This window comes from Neolamprologus multifasciatus, chromosome 15, assembly GCF_963576455.1.
Source record: "Neolamprologus multifasciatus chromosome 15, fNeoMul1.2, whole genome shotgun sequence".
Classification (NCBI taxonomy): domain Eukaryota; kingdom Metazoa; phylum Chordata; class Actinopteri; order Cichliformes; family Cichlidae; genus Neolamprologus; species Neolamprologus multifasciatus.
Window position 1 is genome coordinate 2,837,090 of NC_140453.1, and position 14,450 is coordinate 2,851,539.

Sequence of the window (14,450 nt, forward strand, 5' to 3'; positions counted from 1 at the left end):
ACGGAAACTTTATTCATTTATTCAGTCGCATGTTTGGGCGCCGATTTGAAATGAAAGTCAAGAGCGTGCAGAGCTCGCTGGCGAAAGGTAAACTACTCATTAAGTTCTGTCAAGGTGAGTCTAACATAAAATAAAAAGCTTGACATCAAAAGTGAAATATTGCTTTAATTGTTGCTGCTGACATCACAGATCCAGACAGGCGAAGGGCTTGGCGAGACACCCCTGCCACCTGGGCACCAGGACACCCTGACACCTGGCACGACCGGCCGTGTGTTGCCTAAGCGTTTCAGACTCTGGCCAGATGGTTGCGTGAAGGGAGATCACACATGCAGACAAACGCTTACCCGCAGACACGTCGGCATACAGTTGCTCGCACAAATTATTCATGTGAGCCAGATGCACTGTAGATCTGCAGTCTTAAACACATGCATAGAAACAGATACTGCTCATGTTCCTCGCTTGTGTCTTCATGGGAAGGTGAAAGGGTTTTGCATTCGATACCACACGTGAGTTTGTAGCTCAGGTTTTATGTTATCTTGAAGGCTGACAGTTTATCAGCTATCATAAAGGGTGGGACAGAAAACGTGTCTTTCCTAAGCTGTAACCATTTTTTTAAAAAACATGCACCTGTTTGTTTACTTGCTTTCTTGACATAGCCAATAAAATGAACCAAACCTACTAAATTACTCTATTTCACATGATATATTCGCAGCACTGCTCAAAAATCTGGACAAAGTCAAAGACAAAGTTCTTATTTTGGGAAAACAACAACAAAAAAGAAGAAAAGTCTATCTAATAAATCATGAAACCGGAAATGATGTAAGTGACAATTTATGATTAATGAAATTAAGTATCATAAATAATTAATGACTTTTAATGGGATATATGTTACGGCCCACAGAGGCTTACTTTTAGCAGCCATCAATTGTGCTTTCCAAATGCAACTACGATGACTACCAGCTGTGGGTAGTGACCATAAAAATGAGAGAATATGCAAGTGGTAGAAATGAGCTTCCTCCAGAGGGTGTTTGGGCTCTCGCCTAGAGATACAGTGATGAGCTGGGTCTTCATAGCAGAGCCACTCCTCTTCCAATTTGAAGGAAGCCAGTTGAGGTGAGGCAGTGCTTAGCTCAAAGCTCAAAGAGGTAGCTGGGGAGAGGGAAGTCTGGGTGTTGCCAGTTAGACTGCTGGATTAGCAGCACGCGTGGATGAATGGATGTTTTTATGTGAAAGTTACTTTAGGGCTGCTTTGAGACTGATGTTTCAGACACGCAGCTATTTGATTTTGTTGCTTCTCTCGTCAACAGACGAATCAGGAAGACCTTCAACATGATAAACCTGCATTAGGTACACAGTGTTCCACTGGAGATAGCCCTGTGTACTCCAACATACTCCATTAGAAATAATTCATTTTTGATTGATTCCAGGCATCATCACTCCATATCGTAGTGGTCAGTGTTGGGAAGGTTACTTTTAAAATGTATTCCATTACAGATTACAGAATACATGCCCCAAAATGTATTCTGTAACGTATTCCGTTACGTTACTCAATGAGAGTAACGTATTCTGAATACTTTGGATTACTTAATATATTATCATGCTGTTTACAACTACATGAATGTACTATTGCTGTGATTTATTACTGTTACTGAAGGTCCGCGGCTCCGAACCGTAGTAAAGGGACCTCTGGCTAATACGGTGGGTTCTGTGTCGGCTCGTAGCTGAAAACTAGCTTTACTTTGTTGTCTGGGTCAACTTTGCTAGCAGAGACAGAGAGAGGCGTTGAAAGGCTGCTCCAACAGAACTTATTGTTTTTGGAGGAAAACACGAACACGGTGTACAGTCGAGTCTTAATAGCTTACTTACAGCTGGGCTCGTCAGGCTCTCTTCTTGGCTGCAGTGGTTATTATTATATTTACATGCTTCCAGCTCCCGTTTCTGCTCGATGACAGCTCGTACTTTTCCTTTTTCTCCCTCCCTCGCTCACAGACACATAACGTGTATGGCAGTCCATTCTCCCTGCAGCACGGACTACACTGCCCATGATGCTACATTCTTTAGAGCTATACCTGTAGCATTCTGCCTGTTAGCTTAGCACAACAACAACAACAGGCGCTCTCTCACCCAGGAAACACGCAGAGAGAGAGCGTCACCCTGTAACCATGGCAACCGTAACGCTGCCGCCTGGAACAACAGAACGTAGCTGTCAAACAAAACCCAAACAGTCCTGACCCGCCACAATATGAAACAGGGAAGTACCGCCGTGTAATCCATTTATTTCAACAAAGTAACTGTATTCTAAATACCACCTTTTTAAACGGTAACTGTAACGGAATACAGTTACTCATATTTTGTATTTTAAATAGGTAACGGCGGTACATGTATTCCGTTACTCCCCAACACTGGTAGTGGTTTACACATCCACCTAACAAGGAAAAGAACCCCAATCCGATCCCAGGAGGAGACACAAACCCCTGTGGGGGGTTATGTCAGGAAAGGCATCCAGTGTAAAAACGCTGTCGAATTAGATGAAAACAAACACGCCAAACATATAAATAAATAAGGACATTTAGTGACCCCAAACTTTTTTAAAGTAATGTATTCAGGTACTTGGATAGTGCTTTAGGCCGTGAAAATGTGGTAGCTTATGTGATCCATCAAGATTTGCTCCCCTGCTTTGTTGTAGTCAGACTGAAAATTTTCATGTGGGAACAGAGACAAAGGCCGGGCTCTAGACTCTGAATAAGGAAGAATGACAAAAAGAGAAAAGGAGAGAAAAAGACCGACACAAAAAGATACAATGAAGCCCTCTGCCCCTCGAAAACGACTTCAGAGGCAGAATGGGTGAAACAAAAGCAGGCACGGAGGGACAAACAAAGTGATGAAAGCTCCGAGAATTTTGAAAAAGATGACACATTTCTTTCATTTGCAGAAAGAATGCCTGCTTATCAAAGCAACACGCAACACAATGCCGAAGCGCAAGTCATTTTTTTCTTTTGTTCTCCCCGCAATTGTACTGGAAATCATATGGCACATAAATCATGTGGACATTTCTTTCTTTCCACCAAGCAACACTACTGCTGTATGCTTTCAAGAGGGGACACAATTTGTATTCTTTTTTTAAGGGGCTCCTTGGAAAAGAGCTTTGATGCCAAAGAAAGAAGAAAGGAAACAGGCACATTTCATCAAAGTTGTCCCCCTTTGGAAGATAAAGCAAATATGCATTAGAAGAAGAAGGGGCCCCATCTTATATCAAAGCTCTGGAATATGCCGGGCTTAGCTGGAGATATAGTGCGTCACGTGTAGTGGGAGAAATCCCACAGCTCCTAGCCTTAAACAAAGTAGCCGCTAGCAATCCCGACACCACCCTCTCTCTTCCGAACGTCGATCAGTTAATTCATATTCCCCACCTTCTATCTTCAAGGCCATCATTCATCTCTCAGTTGTAATGGAAGATGGAGCAGTCACTTCGACCTAGCAAGGGGAGCTCCTATTATTCCCTCATTGCGCTGACTGATGATTTCTGGATGAGATAGCGAGAGAATGGTGAGAGAAAGATGTAATGTTGAGAGGGAGAAAGGGACAGAATATAAGGAGGAAGGGTAATGTTTGGGCCCGCTAATGTTTGCTTTCAGATTTGAAATAAAGCTGCTGCCGGGAGATAGGAGAGAGATCAATCACTGCATAGAGAACGGGGCTGGAATGGTCTAAGCAGGCGATTTGTCAATAGGCTGTAATGGAATTGAACATTCATACAGGAATAGTTATGAATATGGAACCAGGCAGTGACTTTCAAAATGGAGCAGTTCGGGATGAAGCGCTTCACTAAGCCACAGAGACTCCAGGTGGGAACAAGTGATGTAGTCTGGGAAGCGGCCATTTTTCATCTCCCGTGGATAAATTCCCCGACGAGGGTTCGGGTTCACCTCCTTTGGTATTTTATGTGCTGTGATCCTTCTTCCTCTGTGGATTTGCTGACTTCTCAGCATTTAAATGAAGCGGACGCAGAGAAGGAGAGGAGCCAGAAAAGAAGAATGTCTTCATATGTTTCAGTGTGTACGTCTCTTTTCATATATTACACAGATGTCGTACTTATAACATGTTTGCTTCTGCCTGTAATTACTTCTGTTGTCTGTACACAGTACAGGAGCTGAATATCAGCCTTTCCAAATGTGACACCAAAGGACAGGCTGAATCTGGATGTTTCACCTCAGTTGTCACAGGTCTGTGCGTGATGTGTAGGACCCAAACGCAGACGCTTGGAGACAGGATTATAACCAAAAGTGAGCATGAAAATACAAAAGACACTGCAGGGACAAATTAGACACAAAGAGAATCCAAACTGATCATAAAGCACACAAGGCGACGGACTATCAAATAGATCTCAGGTCAGCCCTTGCCACGGCATTCACGCCCCCCAACACTCTGTGTCCCCAACTGCAAGTAAGATTGCTACACTTACTACTTTCCACTTCAGGGCTACCTCCACTACCTCCCTAACTCTGTCTTCTCCCTTCAGTGTGACCGATTCCTGCCCAGCTCCACTCTGCATCTCAGGCCTTGTTCCCTCGCCCTAGTTCTGCATTTCCCTAGCCACGTCTCCCCGGCCGCACCAAGTCAAGCTCCACGTTCTGTTGCTTTGTTTTTGCCACGTTTCAAGAGCTTAAGTCTAATAAATATTGTTAAACCACCTGCTGCCTCTGTGCCTGAGCTCAGTTCGGTGCGATTCGGTCACTTGACATTAGAGGAGCTGACAGAATGTTGTTTGGCACAAAGAGGAAATCTGGGGCAAAAACAGAGGACTTCTTTAACTAAAGAGGAAATGTACACTGAAGAAAAATGTAGACGATAGGCTCGAACATCTGCCTCCTGCAATCAGTACAATCTAGTAGAGAGAGAGTGGAGGAGGTGAGGAATAGTATAATGTACATGCTGTATACACCGCTCAAAAAACTTAAGGAACATCACATCAGAGCTCTTTGGGAAAAAACAACTTATTTTGGGGGGGTGGGGGGGTATCTGTAGTGATATGGACTGGTAATATGTTAAGGATGAAAGATGGTTCCCAGATTTGGACCTGGCACCGTCAGATGGATCGAAAGATAATGTCCCCATGGAGTTATTGGATTTAGGTTAGGCCAGTGTGGTAATCTGTCAGTTTCTTCAGGAGCTATCTTCATATTTCTGCCAGTGTAGGGTCTAAAAGAAGGTCCAAGGTTTTCCTCCCGATACCTAACGCAGTTAAGGTGTCGCTGCCAAGCCTGTGAAGGTTTGACCTTCTACGGGCCTGTCCAGCTCTCCTAGAGTAACTGCCTGTCTCCTGAAATCTCCTCCATGCTCTTGAGACTCTGCTGGGAGACACAGCAAGCCTTCTAGCATTCAAAAGGAGTGATCGTTTGGAAGAACTGGACATGATTGATTATGGTAGAGAAATTAAGTTATTTGGCAATAAAACTGATGACCCATCATGGCAGAACAGTGTCCGAGCAGTGATATGATTTAGGACAGGAGCCCCTGGAGTCCAGGCATTGGTGGTGGTGAAGACGAAGATGGAGGCTTGCATGGAGCTGAGTGACTAGAGTGAGGTGGAGACGGGGAGGAGGGGGGGTTGTAGGAATGAGAGCATGAAAGGGAGAATGACAGAGCACTGTCACTCTCCCTGAAATTTAAACCACGCAGCGTGGAAGTGTAATGATGGCAGTATTGATTTTGACAGCATGGGAAAGTGGTAGAGATGTAAAGAATGGACTAGCAGGCGAGCACGAAGGAAATCTAGCAGATGAATGATTACAGATCTTACAGATAAGCTTCATATTACACGTATTGATGTGCCATCTTGGAGGAGTTGGACTACCTGCGCAGCTCTGTAGGGTGCAGGTATCATCGCAAGCTAACAGTAGTGACACCCTATCTAGCCAAATAAAAGATAAGGGGGTTGGGGGAATGTGTCAGTGGCCTCCACCTGGAAAACCATTCATACACATGCATTCATCAATGAACAGAGTTATCACTGCAAACCTAACGAAAGGCTAAACGAACAAATTCAGACGACCAAGTGAGCTGTCACGTTCGAGACAGGGAACAATCCAGATATAACAGTATTTAAGCATATACTGTACTATGCATATTTCTGCATAGTATGCAATGCATATACCTTTGCAATTCCCCATCCACACACCTCCAGCAGGGAATGTAAAATGTGGGTGGTTGTTGCTTAGCACATGTCCACAAGTGTGGGCCCATGTGCAGCAAATGTGTATGTGTAAACACAAAAGTTTGTAACTATTAGTAAATGTCAAGCACACAAGCACGTTTGGTAGAAAACAGAGCCAGTTTGTTGTTGAATCACGCCTATGAAGCCCTAAATCAAGCCTTGCCCTATGAATCAGCTGTGCCCTTGTGATTCATTTCAGCTGATTTGAATCTGAAATGTCCTTCCCTGCCTCTTACGCTATCTGATTGACTTCCTGATGTAGTTTTCTCCCATCTCCTTCCATTTGTGTAATAAAAGACTATTGATTGCTCGGCTAGACAGATGGACAGACAGATGAACGGAGAAATTGTGACAAAAAGTGGAATAAACATACAAACAAGGCAAAGCGTGGAGAGAGATGACCCGACGCCAACAGACAGGCTGACAGGCAGAGAGCCAAAGTGTATGTTGGAGGGATCGTATCAAGATGGAAAAGGGAAAGGCAAATAAATTTTTACATACTGGATCTGAACCATGGCAAATTTCAGGGGGGGAAAAAAACAGGGTCATTAAAAAAAAATCATATTTGTGTCTCATATTGTGTATTTATGTAACAGGGTCATAAATCACATTGTTATAATTACCCAAAATGTGTTCTAAACCCCCAAACTGCTCCTTTTATACCTGACTTTTAGGACCTCCAAGCCTGTAGTTATGTTCATTATCAGTTAGAGTCCCTCCTCATTCTTTTCTTCTTCTTCTTTGGTGCAACCCTATAAATACAGTGTACCCCTTTTGCCTTTCCCCTTTTCTACAATTCCCCTGTGGGAGAGGTTGGTATAATTTCTTTCCAACACTTTAAAACACACATATAATGCATATTTAGCCACCTGGATGTTTCTGATTGTGATTTTAGTTCAATTATTGTCATTATTAAGCCTGTTTTTGTTAGATGTTATAAGTGTGTAGTATGTGTGTATCATAAATGTGTTTTAGGCGCCATAAATGCTAGCATGAATATATACTCCTTGCTAGCTTGGAAGTTGTGGTGGGTTGAGCTAACCCGTTTCCCCACTGTTTGTATTTGGTCGTAGGAGCTGGAGTGGGCAAATTACAGTATTTACTTGGAGGTTTTTCTTTCTTTTACCTTTTTTATCAGGTATGTCGGATTTCATGTTTTTGTTTTATCTTATGTCAAATATGTTACGTGTAAATGCATACTTTATGTTTAATGTAAAAATAAATGCCGCCCTTTTCTACAATTCCCCTGTGGGAGAGGAGCTGGAGCGGGCAAATTATTTACTTGCAGGTCTTTCTTTCTTTTACCTTTTTTAATCAGACAACGCAGAATCACACCGGTTACATTTACATCTCATTCCTTTTCAAACACAATGTTTCATGATAATTAAGAAGAATGATTATTGCTAATAATGGCTATATTTGCAAATTCAAATTTTGCAAAGAAAAAAAAGAAGCCAGATTATTTCATTCTCTTGGTTAAACAGAACAAGGCCTGACATGTGGACACCTCAGTGGAAAGCTAAAATATGTACCGCAGAAACCCGGCACAAAAGATGAGCAGGGGTGGAAACCAGCATGGGACAACAGGCCCTGCATGGCATGTGCCACCTGCAGATAGAAGAAGTGGCTGATGTGGCTGTCGACAACATTGCAATTACCCTTCACAGTCCTCCAATCGCATATTTATAGATTTGAAATTTGAGTTGATTTTCACTGTGAAGTTACACTTTTGTACATCACAGATTTTCTCTCAAGGTTCTGAGAAATGGATCTTACAGTAAGATATCATACGGGCATAAGCAGTGCAGTGCTTTATGTCCATCAGGAGATGATTTGTGTTACTTGGTAATGGATACAAAGCTGCTAGAGCAGTTGCATCTGTGTGGTGACAGCAGTACAGCAGACATCGAAGCACTACAGTGACGTAAAGTAAGCAGAGCTACTGGTTTGGTATCTCCATAAACTGGTGAGTGAAGGTTGTTTTTCATAAGTCTTGTATTACTGATAACTTTTATGTATTTTTTGTTTAACCTTTTTTCTTTGAATGTGTTTTGTTTGCTTTGGTTTGGGTTTCGCAGGAGCGAGATGATAAAATAATACTAAATTTAACATGTGAAGTACTAAAGTAACATTTTTCAAAGACACACTAACCTAGAACAGCACGATTGAGTCATTGAAAAAGAAAAATGAAACCCAGCACAGCAACAAGAGCACGCGTAGACATGTGGGAATATGTAAGCTGAGTACTACCTTGTATCTAAAAATGTGAGGGCACTTCTGTAATGTGTGAGTAAATGCTGGATGGCATGATATGAAATTGAAAAAAGTACAAAGCCAACATATCAGTGCTGAAAGTGAGAAATATTTGGTGCGTTGTGAAATGAAAAACATGACAAAGGAGGCCTTAAAATTCCTTTTCAGGCAAGAATGGGAAAACATTTCACATTTAAACTACTTTCTTTATTCTTTCTTTAAAGAACAGGTGATGTAACACAGAGGTAAACATGCCTTTATCCCAACTTTTTGAAACTTGTTACTGGCATCAAATTCAAAATGAGCATTAAAAAAAGACAGAACAAACACAGAAACCTTTCATATCTCAGTTTCTGCATTTGATATGTTCTTTTTTTATTAATATTTTTAATTAAATTTAGCCTTTATCTAAATCCACCACCAACCCAGAACCCCCAGATCTCTGGGGAGCTGCTTATTTCAATGAACCAGCTTTAAATTAACGATCAACCGAACCTACCCGAAGCAGCTGCTGCAGCTCTTTGGTAAATGATTGCAGTTGATTAACAATAATAATTTTCCACATATTGCACATCATTATTACAGTGAATGATTTGGACACTTAATGTGGTAGCACTGAGAACCAGGCAGCTGGTAATATGTTCCTCCACCTCAGCAGGAACGTGATGTGCCTTTTTTTCTTTGTTAAGTTTACACAGCCGTGTGTCCAACATGAATGGAAGTCCTTGCATTATGAATGAATGAGCTGTTTCAAATACAGCTTTTGAAGAGCGAGAGAGTATATGTGTGTGTGTGTGAAAGGGAGATAGAGAGAGAGAGCATCTGTGGGTTTGAATGAGTGTGGAAGACACAGATGGATACAACAATCTCTTGTAGGTCTTGAAGAAATGATGTTGGTCTCTGACAGATGACAGCAGTCCACACAAACAGGAGGTAAGGTCACCAAAAAATGCCACCGGGGTCAGTTCTGGATAGATGCCATTTCATGATCTCCATAAATGTCTGTGAAGGTTCTCAGTCATCCAGGTCATCGTAGTCTGACCTCAGGAATTCGCATCATAAGGTGGGGCCAGGTTTCACAATGAGCTCACCCGAAACTCTGGCTGATTGGGACCCACACCCAGTTTCACACCTTGGCTCAGGCGATTAGAGGATCATCAGGGGGTCCATTTGTCCCTCTGTGGGGGGAAACTCCCACTAGGTTTAAATCTGGGACTCTCCACCATTTGACCTCAGAACTGAAGAAGCTTCTCAGATGAAGGTGAAACGTCTTCAAGTAACTCAAAGAAGTCCAGACGCTTTTCTTTGCAAGCTTCTTTCAAGCTTCATAAATGTAATGTGTTTCTTATTAGATTAAATGTGTATCATGTTGACCTTTCTAAATGGCGCTGGGAGCGTTATGGTTTTTCATCTTTGACCAAGAGTTTCTGTGTTTGGACTTGTGCAAATTCATTATTGTTTTGGATTTTGAAAAGTGGTTTATGTTCCTAGTTTGTATTAATAAGATTTTCTGATCCCTCAATTGGTTTCCTTTAATATTGTTTGTGTCTCTAGTTTAGTTATAGATGACTTTTGGTATATTAGTGCCCTTTAGTGTTCCCTTGCTGTTCCCTCAGTCTCATCCCCTGTGTGTTTGTTTACCTTTGGACTCGTTTCACACGTTGTCAGTTTGACATCTGTTACTTCCTGTTTTACTTTGGTAGTCTTTAGTCTCATCCTTCCCATGTCTCTGTGATTACTGTCAGCTGTGTTCCCACTTGTTTCCTCTTCCCTTGTTTCCTTCATGTGTATGTTCTCGCTGTTTCTCCATCTTCTTTGTTAGATCGTCCGTCTCTGTCCTTGTTGAAAAGGCATTTAGTGTTTCTTAGCTCCAGTCTGGCTGGTTTGTTTCAGTTTGCAGGTATCTCTTGTTTACTTTTCAGTTGGTTTTTGGTTACTCCTTCTAGACTTTTGTGTTTCTCTGATTTTCTACAACAAGCCCTTCAACTGCAGTTCAACTCTACCTGCCTCTGTGTTCCTGCATTTTGGTCCTCCACGTAAAACTGCGTCTGCACGTTCTGCCAACTCATGACAGGGAGCGGCTCCTGTCAGAGCTCGACTGGCCCTCGCAATGACAACCTCATCGATAGGAGAGCTAGGTTCTGAAAAAAGGACTAAGCTGCCCCGGTGATTTAGGAACCAGTGGAGCACTTACCTCCTTTATGGCAGACTCCTGCTGGTGTGGAGTCAGAGCCAAGAATCCCAGTGAAACGTTCTTGCAGAAGCTTCAGCAGCACTTGAGCACTAGGGCCTTAATGCACAAGCTTACCGTGGCTTGAGCACAGTAAGACCATGAATCAAGGCCTAAGCATTTGCCCTGTGACAAACCAAGGCATCATTGGACATGAGCTTTGTTACGTATTTTGCTTTTCTGTCTTATAAAGTATCTGTTTGGTTAACAACCAACATTATGCAAAATGCTTTGCTTCACCTACATTGCCCTCGAAGGGAATCTACAAAATATGCGCATAACTTTACACATGAGACAAAATGCATCTTTTGCAAAGGGAAATTCGAGTGATGCATTACAGTCAGAAAAAACTTGGTATTGTCTAAGTGTAAGTGTTACGTTTATTTATCCAATATGTTTGTGACAAAATCCTCCACAGCTCTTGATATGCTTTGCTTGTTAACATGCATACTCTCTGAACTACACTAAGTAACATAACATAGCATGGCAGGCACAACGTGTTTTTTAATATATAAAAAGTAACATATAGGGAACACCTTGTGCCATCACCATCATATTAGCATACTAACTTGAGCATTTAGCTTTAAGCTAACGTTATTAACTATAGCCTGACAGAGCTGTGAGTATAAATCTGAACATTTGTTAACTAATATGTATTAGTATATAGGATCACTAAATAGACATTTAACCTTTTAAAACCTGGACGGGGTGGCAGCAGAGTGGTTTGCATTGTTGCCTCACAGAAAGAAGGTCCTGGATTTGAATCCAACAGTCATCTGATGCCATGTGGTTCTCCCTGTTCTTGTTCCCTGTACATGGGTACTCTTCAGGTACTCGAGCTTCCTCCTGCAGTTCAAAGATATGCAAGCTACATCAACCAAGATGGGCAGCATGATTTTGAACTTGATAAGCAAAAAATAAAAAATAAAAAATGGGTACCTCTCAAGATGACTCCAAGCAAGTTTCCAAAACCAGCCTCCCCCATTACGTGTCTTACCAAGACTGAGATGTGGAGGTAAACTTTTGTTAAACTCAAACGAATTCCAAAGATATCAAATATGTTAAAGTGAACGTGAGAAAAAACCTTGAAAGATTATTTCCATTTGATTGAATTGTGTATTGATGAAAACTGTGGGTTTTAATACTTCACTGTGGCTAAACATCCTTTACTGTAGCTCCGATAAAGAGCCGGGACAAGCTTTAATAGAATACATAAGCCAGACAATGCGGAGTAAGATGATTACCCCAACCAGATACGTGATCGGAAATAAAGAGGAAAACCATAAACCGTGGTAAAAATCAATTCAGCCAAGATTTTCTCTTTATCTCAAGTCATTATTAAGATATCCTGACAGGCAGGGGTGCATAACAAAACACAGACACACAATACAAACTGCTTTAAAGTTTCTACAGATGTACAAACAATAAAAAAAAGGCTGAATATATTTCCAATGCATTTATTTGATGTTCGCCGTGTTGCCCTCTGAGTTACTTCTATCAGAAGAGTGCCCCCACCCCCACCAACCCACTTCCTCGCTCTCTTTCCTCTGTAGTCAAACCCCTCTAAGACAGGGCTATAAGATAGCTGATATCCTTTGATTCACATGGACTAGGATGAGACAGATGGGGGGTGGAGGAGGAGGGGGTAGCCAGATTGTGTGTGAGAGAGAAATGGAGGAATCGCTCAGCAACAGCCCCGGTCCTCTCATCCTGCGGCTGGAGCACACTTGTTTCCCTCAGAACTTTTTGTATTCTTCCCAGGGCCGGAGAGATACGGAGGTGGGGAGGGAAAGGTGCAGCGAGAGGCTCTGCATGCCAAGATTTCGCTGAGAAAAAGCGGGCCACGCAGAGGGTAGAAAAGTCAGGGATTAAACACGAAAAAAGATTTTGAACAGCGCCGCTCGAGTCTTTGGTGCACTGTCTAAGTAGCAGTTAAAAGTGTTTCTTTTAATAGAATTAAATCGACATTTGGTTGTGCGTCCGTGGCACCGTTTGGAAAAGAAGTCCATATTTAAAAGTAGCTCCAATTACTCAGCTCCGAGGCAGTGACCACACCAAATATACATAATGTACTTAAGCATCTTTTGTTTCGAGCTGCATGCGGAGAGATGAAGGGTGAGTGAAAGTAAGGAAGAGATAGCTGCAGACTTCTGCTTCTTAGCCGCAGCTTCTAATTGATTTGGTTGTTTAATCCCTCTTGGATTGAGTTGGGGAGAGAGCGCGGCGTGATTGAGGCATTTGGATTCCTTCAGCGAGTTGCGTCGGCAGCGTGGAGGTCATTTAAATCGAAAGTGGATCAGTCACCGCTCGTGTTTATTCTGTGGATTTGGCTCCCGCTGACAGTCAGGACTCTCGGTCTGTTAGGACAGATCATCGACTCTCATGCCTGTTTGTTTTGCGCACACGTCCACTACAGTACGTGACAATGCTGCGTCACTTGTGGCTTTTGCAGAGGTTCGTGTTTGACAGTTGCCGTCTATCAAAACGTCCCTTTTCACACTTGGTGTTCCTCCTTGCCACATGCTATTCCCCAAACTTTTCCTTTTCCACACGGATTTAGACGAGTAGAGCAGCTAACTTTGCTGCCAGCGGTAGAGAATATCCATGCCAGAATTGACTATGGGTCTCTTGACATTATGAGGTTAAGCACAAAAGAAACACATATTGAGGCTTAGCTCTGGACTAATATTGGAATGTGACCATGAAAGACATTTCTAATCTGCTCAGCCAAAATCACATTAACTCTCCTAATGTATTTTTTCCACACTAACTGAGCTGGGTCTGGGAAGATTTTTAATGGGAAACTTTCCTCTTCACACTGGTGGGGGGGCAGTACAAGAAATACTTCTTGTGTAACTAATCTATCCTGATTCTGGAAGCGCGGGTGAACATTTTCTTTTACACTTACACATGCATAGATGGCTGCAGACAAAGCTCTGCACATTTTCCCCTAATAAACACAGTACAGATCTATCAGAGTCACATTCAGCGGCATGTCAGGGCAAAGAAAAACCACCAGTCCATTCCAAATATGAAACAGCTCTCCGGGCAGGAATATAAGAAATGGCACCATCCTGAAATGTGAAGCCAAGCAGGACGCCCGCCACTGGAAGACAGATGATTGGCTGTCGGGATCTCTCTAAGACTTGCTGATCATCACTCGGAGCACGCAGACTCTCTCTCGGGCCCCCCGGGGGATTGTGAGAACTCAGTCTACAAAGCGAGGGAAGGAGAGAGCAGCGAGAGTGAAGAGGAGGTCATTAGTAGCTGTAAAAATGAGGGCAGCGCATATAACCATCTACAATCCCCAGCTACAAGACTATTCATGGTGTTCTTAATTATAACATTGAATATACATATTTTCTATTCACATTTCAGAGTTCCAGGATGTGTGGCGGTGTTCATTATCCAGTGTTTGATCAACATACCGCTTGTTCAAATATGTATTTAAGCTACCATGGTTACATAAGACGGCACGGTAATGAGCTTGTTCTATCAGGGCAGGGCAAGGGGCACCTTTTGTTGCTGCAAAAATAAAAGCATGTATGGTTTGGAGATGGTGGCCCTTAACAAAAGGACAGGAGACGGAGCTGGAGGTGGCAGACTGAGACACTTTGGACGTGTGCAGAGGAGGGAGAGTGGAGACTGGACAAAGGAAGTTGAAGATGGAGCTGCCAGGCAGGAGGAAACGAGGAAGACCTCAGAGACGATTCATGGGTGTCATGAGGGAGGACGTGCAGAGGGTTGGTGTTA

The 14,450-nt window shown here is 42.6% G+C and overlaps 1 long non-coding RNA gene across 1 annotated transcript in view; it reads right to left on the reverse strand.

Moving 5' to 3' along the window:
• Window positions 1–11,659: 11,659 nt before the first annotated feature.
• LOC146501290 (uncharacterized) overlaps window positions 11,660–14,450 on the reverse strand; it is a 110,073-nt gene continuing 107,282 nt past the window's right edge. Inside the window, exon 4 of the long non-coding RNA XR_014869195.1 lies at window positions 11,660–13,910. This is a non-coding gene — a long non-coding RNA (uncharacterized LOC146501290). The remainder of the gene's footprint in view (window positions 13,911–14,450) is intronic.